Genomic DNA, 13,722 nt, shown 5'->3' on the forward strand with positions numbered 1-13,722 from the left:
GGAGCAAAACGTCGGACATTCATGCAGAACAACCCGCAATGCAACCAATAAGGCCTCGTGGCCTCTGGGTTACGTAAAAAAAAACATTATTTGTTTTAATGTGAAGAGACTGATGTATGCAAGGAGAAATTGTTTATTACTATCATAGTCTCCACAAGGTTGATCGTTTCCGTAATCGACCGCTAGAACGATTATCGGCTCAAGTGCCTGAAAAATGGGGTAACACGAAACTTGGAGGGGGACACAAGTCTCACCAACATTCCCAATTGTGCCGCTGGACTGGAGGTGATGGGCGGCGCTTGCCGAAGTCACGTGCACCTCACGCTGGGCGGGGGCGACAGGGATGGGGGTTTCCCACCTTCAAGAGACGGTGGCCGCGATTTTAAACCGCAAAATTAGTCGATTGGAACGTCAGTCGATGAATGTGGCTAGAATGTTCCATTTGTCCTCCGCACTTTAAGTTCCATTTTGTAAAAAAAAAACTAAATTAGAAAACACGAAACATTTAAGCGAAGCAGCGCCCCCTAGTGGACACCGCGAGGTGAATCGTCGTTGGCAGTGATGCACAGGCACAACGAACAACACAATAATAATAATCATCTCCGCGCACATTTTCTTATTACTAACAGGGGGCAATTGCCCGAAACGTCGCTTATTAACATCGATTTCCCCTCCCCCCCCGTTCTAAGGGTTTAGCAGTATGAAGGATTTTATTTTTTATTTTTCATAACTTCTGACAGGAATGTGGGGTGCCGACTTAGCGTGGAGCGCCCTCTCCGGGTGAATTGTGGAGTTTTTGTGTGCGTCATCATCAACAACATCAACATCAAAAACTAAAAATGCGTCAAGTTTTAAAGAGTTGAGCTTGACGAGATGAGGGCACGTGACGGTTCGCATGCGAGCTGACGGTGCTCACGGTTTGGGGTCACGGTTTGGGGTCACGGTTCGGGGTCACGGGTTGGGGTCACGGTTTGGGGTCACGGTTCAACGCAAGAACATATCGGCCGACTCTCCCCCATGCAGAGATTACATTCTGCCACGTGTCAATACACTTTCCTCAACAGGAAATAAACAAGTATGACTTGTCAAAGTGTCGCTTGCTTTTTAACATTTCCCCTGCAGTGCTGAAAAAAAAACCGAATAAATATCCTTGTTTGCCCACTTGACAAATGTATTTGATTGGCTGTTGGGTGATGGAGGGTTATCGTTAAGACATTGCAAACATACGAATTTACCCGAAATATACTAGTAATTAGCAATAAAACCAATTGTTTCGCAAAATGTAATATTCAGGTGGATATTTACATCGCAGGAGCATGAGGGATAGCAGCGGGCAGGCGAGGCCTTCATCCAGCAGTGGATTAAACACGGCTGATGGTAACGATGTCGACGTTTAAAAGAACATATACAGTGAGGGAAAAAAGTATTCGATCCCCTGCTGATTTTGTACGTTTGCCCACTGACAAAGAACTGATCAGTCTATGATTTTAATGGTAGGTTTATTTGATCAGTGATAGAGAGAATAACAACAACAAAATCCAGAAAAACGCATGACAAAAATGTTATAAGTTGATTTGCATTTTAATGAGGGAAATAAGTATTTGACCCCCTCCCAATCAGAAAGATTTCTGGCTCCCAGGTGTCTTTTATACAGGTAACGAGCTGAGATTAGGAGCACTTGTCCACAGAAGCAATCAATCAGATTCCAAACTCTCCACCATGGCCAAGACCAAAGAGCTCTCCAACAATGTCAGGGACAAGATTGTAGACCTACACAAGGCTGGAATGGGCTACAAGACAATTGTTAAGCAGCTTGGTGAGAAGGTGACAACAGTTGGTGCAATTATTCGCAAATGGAAGAAACACAAAAGAACTGTCAATCTCCCTCGGCCTGGGGCTCCATGCAAAATCTCACCTCGTGGAGTTGCAATGATCATGAGAACGGTGAGGAATCAGCCCAGAACTACACGGGAGGATCTTGTCAATGATCTCAAGGCAGCTGGGACCATAGTCACCAAGAAAACAATTGGTAACACACTACGCCGTGAAGGACTGAAATCCTGCCGCGCCCGCAAGGTCCCCCTGCTCAAGAAAGCAGATATACATGCCCGTCTGAAGTTTGCCAATGAACATCTGAATGATTCAAAGGACAACTGGGTGAAAGTGTTGTGGTCAGATGAGACCAAAATGGAGCTCTTTGGCATCAACTCAACTCGCCGTGTTTGGAGGAGGAGGAATGCTGCCTATGGCCCCAAGAACACCATCCCCACCGTCAAATATGGAGGTGGACATTATGCTTTGGGGGTGTTTTTCTGCTAAGGGGACAGGACAACTTCACCACATCAAAGGGACGATGGACGGGGCCATGTACCATCAAATCTTGGGTGAGAACCTCCTTCCCTCAGCTAGGGCATTGAAAATGGGTCATGGATGGGTATTCCAGCACGACAATGACCCAAAACACACGGCCAAGGCAACAAAGGAGTGGCTCAAGAAGAAGCACATCAAGGTCCTGGAGTGGCCTAGCCAGTCTCCAGACCTTAATCCCATAGAAAATTTGTGGAGGGAGCTGAAGGTTCGAGTTGCCAAACGTCAGCCTCGAAACCTTAATGACTTGGAGAATATCTGCAAAGAGGAGTGGGACAAAATCCCTCATGAGATGTGTGCAAACCTGGTGGCCAACTATAAGAAACGTCTGACCTCTGTGATTGCCAACAAGGGTTTTGCCACCAAGTACTAAGTCAAGTTTTGCAGAGGGGTCAAATACTTATTTCCCTCATTAAAATGCAAATCAATTCATAACATTTTTGACATGCGTTTTTCTGGATTCTTTTGTTGTTATTCTGTCTCTCACTGTTCAAATAAATCTACCATTAAAATAATAACTTAAATATACTTAAGGACAAAAACATGCAAATACAGGCCCGTATTTTTAAATTTTTATTTCTTTGTGTAGTGCGTTTACCTTTAATAAAAGATACGTTAAATGTATTTTTTTATTTGGCTTTAAAATATAAATAATGTACAATCACAAGCATTGCACAACTCCGGATGACATGTGAAGTGAACCCCTGCAGACACGTGAGTTTGGAAGTCATGTCTAGTTGCACCATGTATTAACATGCTTACATATTACTATGCATTCATGTAATTTCAATTAACTAGAGCATGCCAACTCTGAACAAATATTAACATTACACTAATTAGGAGCACACTCTTAAAGGGAGTGCTCCTAATCTCAGCTTGTTACCTGTATAAAAGACACTTGTCCACAGAAGCAATCAATCAGATTCCAAACTCTCCACCATGGCCAAGACCAAAGAGCTCTCCAACAATGTCAGGGACAAGATTGTAGACCTACACAAGGCTGGAATGGGCTACAAGACAATTGTTAAGCAGCTTGGTGAGAAGGTGACAACAGTTGGTGCAATTATTCGCAAATGGAAGAAACACAAAAGAACTGTCAATCTCCCTCGGCCTGGGGCTCCATGCAAAATCTCACCTCGTGGAGTTGCAATGATCATGAGAACGGTGAGGAATCAGCCCAGAACTACACGGGAGGATCTTGTCAATGATCTCAAGGCAGCTGGGACCATAGTCACCAAGAAAACAATTGGTAACACACTACGCCGTGAAGGACTGAAATCCTGCCGCGCCCGCAAGGTCCCCCTGCTCAAGAAAGCAGATATACATGCCCGTCTGAAGTTTGCCAATGAACATCTGAATTATTCAAAGGACAACTGGGTGAAAGTGTTGTGGTCAGATGAGACCAAAATGGAGCTCTTTGGCATCAACTCAACTCGCCGTGTTTGGAGGAGGAGGAATGCTGCCTATGGCCCCAAGAACACCATCCCCACCGTCAAATATGGAGGTGGACATTATGCTTTGGGGGTGTTTTTCTGCTAAGGGGACAGGACAACTTCACCACATCAAAGGGACGATGGACGGGGCCATGTACCATCAAATCTTGGGTGAGAACCTCCTTCCCTCAGCTAGGGCATTGAAAATGGGTCATGGATGGGTATTCCAGCACGACAATGACCCAAAACACACGGCCAAGGCAACAAAGGAGTGGCTCAAGAAGAAGCACATCAAGGTCCTGGAGTGGCCTAGCCAGTCTCCAGACCTTAATCCCATAGAAAATTTGTGGAGGGAGCTGAAGGTTCGAGTTGCCAAACGTCAGCCTCGAAACCTTAATGACTTGGAGAATATCTGCAAAGAGGAGTGGGACAAAATCCCTCATGAGATGTGTGCAAACCTGGTGGCCAACTATAAGAAACGTCTGACCTCTGTGATTGCCAACAAGGGTTTTGCCACCAAGTACTAAGTCAAGTTTTGCAGAGGGGTCAAATACTTATTTCCCTCATTAAAATGCAAATCAATTCATAACATTTTTGACATGCGTTTTTCTGGATTCTTTTGTTGTTATTCTGTCTCTCACTGTTCAAATAAATCTACCATTAAAATAATAACTTAAATATACTTAAGGACAAAAACATGCAAATACAGGCCCGTATTTTTAAATTTTTATTTCTTTGTGTAGTGCGTTTACCTTTAATAAAAGATACGTTAAATGTATTTTTTTATTTGGCTTTAAAATATAAATAATGTACAATCACAAGCATTGCACAACTCCGGATGACATGTGAAGTGAACCCCTGCAGACACGTGAGTTTGGAAGTCATGTCTAGTTGCACCATGTATTAACATGCTTACATATTACTATGCATTCATGTAATTTCAATTAACTAGAGCATGCCAACTCTGAACAAATATTAACATTACACTAATTAGGAGCACACTCTTAAAGGGAGTGCTCCTAATCTCAGCTTGTTACCTGTATAAAAGACACTTGTCCACAGAAGCAATCAATCAGATTCCAAACTCTCCACCATGGCCAAGACCAAAGAGCTCTCCAACAATGTCAGGGACAAGATTGTAGACCTACACAAGGCTGGAATGGGCTACAAGACAATTGTTAAGCAGCTTGGTGAGAAGGTGACAACAGTTGGTGCAATTATTCGCAAATGGAAGAAACACAAAAGAACTGTCAATCTCCCTCGGCCTGGGGCTCCATGCAAAATCTCACCTCGTGGAGTTGCAATGATCATGAGAACGGTGAGGAATCAGCCCAGAACTACACGGGAGGATCTTGTCAATGATCTCAAGGCAGCTGGGACCATAGTCACCAAGAAAACAATTGGTAACACACTACGCCGTGAAGGACTGAAATCCTGCCGCGCCCGCAAGGTCCCCCTGCTCAAGAAAGCAGATATACATGCCCGTCTGAAGTTTGCCAATGAACATCTGAATGATTCAAAGGACAACTGGGTGAAAGTGTTGTGGTCAGATGAGACCAAAATGGAGCTCTTTGGCATCAACTCAACTCGCCGTGTTTGGAGGAGGAGGAATGCTGCCTATGGCCCCAAGAACACCATCCCCACCGTCAAATATGGAGGTGGACATTATGCTTTGGGGGTGTTTTTCTGCTAAGGGGACAGGACAACTTCACCACATCAAAGGGACGATGGACGGGGCCATGTACCATCAAATCTTGGGTGAGAACCTCCTTCCCTCAGCTAGGGCATTGAAAATGGGTCATGGATGGGTATTCCAGCACGACAATGACCCAAAACACACGGCCAAGGCAACAAAGGAGTGGCTCAAGAAGAAGCACATCAAGGTCCTGGAGTGGCCTAGCCAGTCTCCAGACCTTAATCCCATAGAAAATTTGTGGAGGGAGCTGAAGGTTCGAGTTGCCAAACGTCAGCCTCGAAACCTTAATGACTTGGAGAATATCTGCAAAGAGGAGTGGGACAAAATCCCTCATGAGATGTGTGCAAACCTGGTGGCCAACTATAAGAAACGTCTGACCTCTGTGATTGCCAACAAGGGTTTTGCCACCAAGTACTAAGTCAAGTTTTGCAGAGGGGTCAAATACTTATTTCCCTCATTAAAATGCAAATCAATTCATAACATTTTTGACATGCGTTTTTCTGGATTCTTTTGTTGTTATTCTGTCTCTCACTGTTCAAATAAATCTACCATTAAAATAATAACTTAAATATACTTAAGGACAAAAACATGCAAATACAGGCCCGTATTTTTAAATTTTTATTTCTTTGTGTAGTGCGTTTACCTTTAATAAAAGATACGTTAAATGTATTTTTTTATTTGGCTTTAAAATATAAATAATGTACAATCACAAGCATTGCACAACTCCGGATGACATGTGAAGTGAACCCCTGCAGACACGTGAGTTTGGAAGTCATGTCTAGTTGCACCATGTATTAACATGCTTACATATTACTATGCATTCATGTAATTTCAATTAACTAGAGCATGCCAACTCTGAACAAATATTAACATTACACTAATTAGGAGCACACTCTTAAAGGGAGTGCTCCTAATCTCAGCTTGTTACCTGTATAAAAGACACTTGTCCACAGAAGCAATCAATCAGATTCCAAACTCTCCACCATGGCCAAGACCAAAGAGCTCTCCAACAATGTCAGGGACAAGATTGTAGACCTACACAAGGCTGGAATGGGCTACAAGACAATTGTTAAGCAGCTTGGTGAGAAGGTGACAACAGTTGGTGCAATTATTCGCAAATGGAAGAAACACAAAAGAACTGTCAATCTCCCTCGGCCTGGGGCTCCATGCAAAATCTCACCTCGTGGAGTTGCAATGATCATGAGAACGGTGAGGAATCAGCCCAGAACTACACGGGAGGATCTTGTCAATGATCTCAAGGCAGCTGGGACCATAGTCACCAAGAAAACAATTGGTAACACACTACGCCGTGAAGGACTGAAATCCTGCCGCGCCCGCAAGGTCCCCCTGCTCAAGAAAGCAGATATACATGCCCGTCTGAAGTTTGCCAATGAACATCTGAATGATTCAAAGGACAACTGGGTGAAAGTGTTGTGGTCAGATGAGACCAAAATGGAGCTCTTTGGCATCAACTCAACTCGCCGTGTTTGGAGGAGGAGGAATGCTGCCTATGGCCCCAAGAACACCATCCCCACCGTCAAATATGGAGGTGGACATTATGCTTTGGGGGTGTTTTTCTGCTAAGGGGACAGGACAACTTCACCACATCAAAGGGACGATGGACGGGGCCATGTACCATCAAATCTTGGGTGAGAACCTCCTTCCCTCAGCTAGGGCATTGAAAATGGGTCATGGATGGGTATTCCAGCACGACAATGACCCAAAACACACGGCCAAGGCAACAAAGGAGTGGCTCAAGAAGAAGCACATCAAGGTCCTGGAGTGGCCTAGCCAGTCTCCAGACCTTAATCCCATAGAAAATTTGTGGAGGGAGCTGAAGGTTCGAGTTGCCAAACGTCAGCCTCGAAACCTTAATGACTTGGAGAATATCTGCAAAGAGGAGTGGGACAAAATCCCTCATGAGATGTGTGCAAACCTGGTGGCCAACTATAAGAAACGTCTGACCTCTGTGATTGCCAACAAGGGTTTTGCCACCAAGTACTAAGTCAAGTTTTGCAGAGGGGTCAAATACTTATTTCCCTCATTAAAATGCAAATCAATTCATAACATTTTTGACATGCGTTTTTCTGGATTCTTTTGTTGTTATTCTGTCTCTCACTGTTCAAATAAATCTACCATTAAAATAATAACTTAAATATACTTAAGGACAAAAACATGCAAATACAGGCCCGTATTTTTAAATTTTTATTTCTTTGTGTAGTGCGTTTACCTTTAATAAAAGATACGTTAAATGTATTTTTTTATTTGGCTTTAAAATATAAATAATGTACAATCACAAGCATTGCACAACTCCGGATGACATGTGAAGTGAACCCCTGCAGACACGTGAGTTTGGAAGTCATGTCTAGTTGCACCATGTATTAACATGCTTACATATTACTATGCATTCATGTAATTTCAATTAACTAGAGCATGCCAACTCTGAACAAATATTAACATTACACTAATTAGGAGCACACTCTTAAAGGGAGTGCTCCTAATCTCAGCTTGTTACCTGTATAAAAGACACTTGTCCACAGAAGCAATCAATCAGATTCCAAACTCTCCACCATGGCCAAGACCAAAGAGCTCTCCAACAATGTCAGGGACAAGATTGTAGACCTACACAAGGCTGGAATGGGCTACAAGACAATTGTTAAGCAGCTTGGTGAGAAGGTGACAACAGTTGGTGCAATTATTCGCAAATGGAAGAAACACAAAAGAACTGTCAATCTCCCTCGGCCTGGGGCTCCATGCAAAATCTCACCTCGTGGAGTTGCAATGATCATGAGAACGGTGAGGAATCAGCCCAGAACTACACGGGAGGATCTTGTCAATGATCTCAAGGCAGCTGGGACCATAGTCACCAAGAAAACAATTGGTAACACACTACGCCGTGAAGGACTGAAATCCTGCCGCGCCCGCAAGGTCCCCCTGCTCAAGAAAGCAGATATACATGCCCGTCTGAAGTTTGCCAATGAACATCTGAATGATTCAAAGGACAACTGGGTGAAAGTGTTGTGGTCAGATGAGACCAAAATGGAGCTCTTTGGCATCAACTCAACTCGCCGTGTTTGGAGGAGGAGGAATGCTGCCTATGGCCCCAAGAACACCATCCCCACCGTCAAATATGGAGGTGGACATTATGCTTTGGGGGTGTTTTTCTGCTAAGGGGACAGGACAACTTCACCACATCAAAGGGACGATGGACGGGGCCATGTACCATCAAATCTTGGGTGAGAACCTCCTTCCCTCAGCTAGGGCATTGAAAATGGGTCATGGATGGGTATTCCAGCACGACAATGACCCAAAACACACGGCCAAGGCAACAAAGGAGTGGCTCAAGAAGAAGCACATCAAGGTCCTGGAGTGGCCTAGCCAGTCTCCAGACCTTAATCCCATAGAAAATTTGTGGAGGGAGCTGAAGGTTCGAGTTGCCAAACGTCAGCCTCGAAACCTTAATGACTTGGAGAATATCTGCAAAGAGGAGTGGGACAAAATCCCTCATGAGATGTGTGCAAACCTGGTGGCCAACTATAAGAAACGTCTGACCTCTGTGATTGCCAACAAGGGTTTTGCCACCAAGTACTAAGTCAAGTTTTGCAGAGGGGTCAAATACTTATTTCCCTCATTAAAATGCAAATCAATTCATAACATTTTTGACATGCGTTTTTCTGGATTCTTTTGTTGTTATTCTGTCTCTCACTGTTCAAATAAATCTACCATTAAAATAATAACTTAAATATACTTAAGGACAAAAACATGCAAATACAGGCCCGTATTTTTAAATTTTTATTTCTTTGTGTAGTGCGTTTACCTTTAATAAAAGATACGTTAAATGTATTTTTTTATTTGGCTTTAAAATATAAATAATGTACAATCACAAGCATTGCACAACTCCGGATGACATGTGAAGTGAACCCCTGCAGACACGTGAGTTTGGAAGTCATGTCTAGTTGCACCATGTATTAACATGCTTACATATTACTATGCATTCATGTAATTTCAATTAACTAGAGCATGCCAACTCTGAACAAATATTAACATTACACTAATTAGGAGCACACTCTTAAAGGGAGTGCTCCTAATCTCAGCTTGTTACCTGTATAAAAGACACTTGTCCACAGAAGCAATCAATCAGATTCCAAACTCTCCACCATGGCCAAGACCAAAGAGCTCTCCAACAATGTCAGGGACAAGATTGTAGACCTACACAAGGCTGGAATGGGCTACAAGACAATTGTTAAGCAGCTTGGTGAGAAGGTGACAACAGTTGGTGCAATTATTCGCAAATGGAAGAAACACAAAAGAACTGTCAATCTCCCTCGGCCTGGGGCTCCATGCAAAATCTCACCTCGTGGAGTTGCAATGATCATGAGAACGGTGAGGAATCAGCCCAGAACTACACGGGAGGATCTTGTCAATGATCTCAAGGCAGCTGGGACCATAGTCACCAAGAAAACAATTGGTAACACACTACGCCGTGAAGGACTGAAATCCTGCCGCGCCCGCAAGGTCCCCCTGCTCAAGAAAGCAGATATACATGCCCGTCTGAAGTTTGCCAATGAACATCTGAATGATTCAAAGGACAACTGGGTGAAAGTGTTGTGGTCAGATGAGACCAAAATGGAGCTCTTTGGCATCAACTCAACTCGCCGTGTTTGGAGGAGGAGGAATGCTGCCTATGGCCCCAAGAACACCATCCCCACCGTCAAATATGGAGGTGGACATTATGCTTTGGGGGTGTTTTTCTGCTAAGGGGACAGGACAACTTCACCACATCAAAGGGACGATGGACGGGGCCATGTACCATCAAATCTTGGGTGAGAACCTCCTTCCCTCAGCTAGGGCATTGAAAATGGGTCATGGATGGGTATTCCAGCACGACAATGACCCAAAACACACGGCCAAGGCAACAAAGGAGTGGCTCAAGAAGAAGCACATCAAGGTCCTGGAGTGGCCTAGCCAGTCTCCAGACCTTAATCCCATAGAAAATTTGTGGAGGGAGCTGAAGGTTCGAGTTGCCAAACGTCAGCCTCGAAACCTTAATGACTTGGAGAATATCTGCAAAGAGGAGTGGGACAAAATCCCTCATGAGATGTGTGCAAACCTGGTGGCCAACTATAAGAAACGTCTGACCTCTGTGATTGCCAACAAGGGTTTTGCCACCAAGTACTAAGTCAAGTTTTGCAGAGGGGTCAAATACTTATTTCCCTCATTAAAATGCAAATCAATTCATAACATTTTTGACATGCGTTTTTCTGGATTCTTTTGTTGTTATTCTGTCTCTCACTGTTCAAATAAATCTACCATTAAAATAATAACTTAAATATACTTAAGGACAAAAACATGCAAATACAGGCCCGTATTTTTAAATTTTTATTTCTTTGTGTAGTGCGTTTACCTTTAATAAAAGATACGTTAAATGTATTTTTTTATTTGGCTTTAAAATATAAATAATGTACAATCACAAGCATTGCACAACTCCGGATGACATGTGAAGTGAACCCCTGCAGACACGTGAGTTTGGAAGTCATGTCTAGTTGCACCATGTATTAACATGCTTACATATTACTATGCATTCATGTAATTTCAATTAACTAGAGCATGCCAACTCTGAACAAATATTAACATTACACTAATTAGGAGCACACTCTTAAAGGGAGTGCTCCTAATCTCAGCTTGTTACCTGTATAAAAGACACTTGTCCACAGAAGCAATCAATCAGATTCCAAACTCTCCACCATGGCCAAGACCAAAGAGCTCTCCAACAATGTCAGGGACAAGATTGTAGACCTACACAAGGCTGGAATGGGCTACAAGACAATTGTTAAGCAGCTTGGTGAGAAGGTGACAACAGTTGGTGCAATTATTCGCAAATGGAAGAAACACAAAAGAACTGTCAATCTCCCTCGGCCTGGGGCTCCATGCAAAATCTCACCTCGTGGAGTTGCAATGATCATGAGAACGGTGAGGAATCAGCCCAGAACTACACGGGAGGATCTTGTCAATGATCTCAAGGCAGCTGGGACCATAGTCACCAAGAAAACAATTGGTAACACACTACGCCGTGAAGGACTGAAATCCTGCCGCGCCCGCAAGGTCCCCCTGCTCAAGAAAGCAGATATACATGCCCGTCTGAAGTTTGCCAATGAACATCTGAATGATTCAAAGGACAACTGGGTGAAAGTGTTGTGGTCAGATGAGACCAAAATGGAGCTCTTTGGCATCAACTCAACTCGCCGTGTTTGGAGGAGGAGGAATGCTGCCTATGGCCCCAAGAACACCATCCCCACCGTCAAATATGGAGGTGGACATTATGCTTTGGGGGTGTTTTTCTGCTAAGGGGACAGGACAACTTCACCACATCAAAGGGACGATGGACGGGGCCATGTACCATCAAATCTTGGGTGAGAACCTCCTTCCCTCAGCTAGGGCATTGAAAATGGGTCATGGATGGGTATTCCAGCACGACAATGACCCAAAACACACGGCCAAGGCAACAAAGGAGTGGCTCAAGAAGAAGCACATCAAGGTCCTGGAGTGGCCTAGCCAGTCTCCAGACCTTAATCCCATAGAAAATTTGTGGAGGGAGCTGAAGGTTCGAGTTGCCAAACGTCAGCCTCGAAACCTTAATGACTTGGAGAATATCTGCAAAGAGGAGTGGGACAAAATCCCTCATGAGATGTGTGCAAACCTGGTGGCCAACTATAAGAAACGTCTGACCTCTGTGATTGCCAACAAGGGTTTTGCCACCAAGTACTAAGTCAAGTTTTGCAGAGGGGTCAAATACTTATTTCCCTCATTAAAATGCAAATCAATTAATAACATTTTTGACATGCGTTTTTCTGGATTCTTTTGTTGTTATTCTGTCTCTCACTGTTCAAATAAATCTACCATTAAAATAATAACTTAAATATACTTAAGGACAAAAACATGCAAATACAGGCCCGTATTTTTAAATTTTTATTTCTTTGTGTAGTGCGTTTACCTTTAATAAAAGATACGTTAAATGTATTTTTTTATTTGGCTTTAAAATATAAATAATGTACAATCACAAGCATTGCACAACTCCGGATGACATGTGAAGTGAACCCCTGCAGACACGTGAGTTTGGAAGTCATGTCTAGTTGCACCATGTATTAACATGCTTACATATTACTATGCATTCATGTAATTTCAATTAACTAGAGCATGCCAACTCTGAACAAATATTAACATTACACTAATTAGGAGCACACTCTTAAAGGGAGTGCTCCTAATCTCAGCTTGTTACCTGTATAAAAGACACTTGTCCACAGAAGCAATCAATCAGATTCCAAACTCTCCACCATGGCCAAGACCAAAGAGCTCTCCAACAATGTCAGGGACAAGATTGTAGACCTACACAAGGCTGGAATGGGCTACAAGACAATTGTTAAGCAGCTTGGTGAGAAGGTGACAACAGTTGGTGCAATTATTCGCAAATGGAAGAAACACAAAAGAACTGTCAATCTCCCTCGGCCTGGGGCTCCATGCAAAATCTCACCTCGTGGAGTTGCAATGATCATGAGAACGGTGAGGAATCAGCCCAGAACTACACGGGAGGATCTTGTCAATGATCTCAAGGCAGCTGGGACCATAGTCACCAAGAAAACAATTGGTAACACACTACGCCGTGAAGGACTGAAATCCTGCCGCGCCCGCAAGGTCCCCCTGCTCAAGAAAGCAGATATACATGCCCGTCTGAAGTTTGCCAATGAACATCTGAATGATTCAAAGGACAACTGGGTGAAAGTGTTGTGGTCAGATGAGACCAAAATGGAGCTCTTTGGCATCAACTCAACTCGCCGTGTTTGGAGGAGGAGGAATGCTGCCTATGGCCCCAAGAACACCATCCCCACCGTCAAATATGGAGGTGGACATTATGCTTTGGGGGTGTTTTTCTGCTAAGGGGACAGGACAACTTCACCACATCAAAGGGACGATGGACGGGGCCATGTACCATCAAATCTTGGGTGAGAACCTCCTTCCCTCAGCTAGGGCATTGAAAATGGGTCATGGATGGGTATTCCAGCACGACAATGACCCAAAACACACGGCCAAGGCAACAAAGGAGTGGCTCAAGAAGAAGCACATCAATGTCCTGGAGTGGCCTAGCCAGTCTCCAGACCTTAATCCCATAGAAAATTTGTGGAGGGAGCTGAAGGTTCGAGTTGCCAAACGTCAGCCTCGAAACCTTAATGA

Source organism: Petromyzon marinus, chromosome 10, assembly GCF_048934315.1.
Source record: "Petromyzon marinus isolate PM22_M1 ecotype Great Lakes invasive population chromosome 10, UKy_Petmar_22M1.pri1.0, whole genome shotgun sequence".
NCBI lineage: Eukaryota > Metazoa > Chordata > Hyperoartia > Petromyzontiformes > Petromyzontidae > Petromyzon > Petromyzon marinus.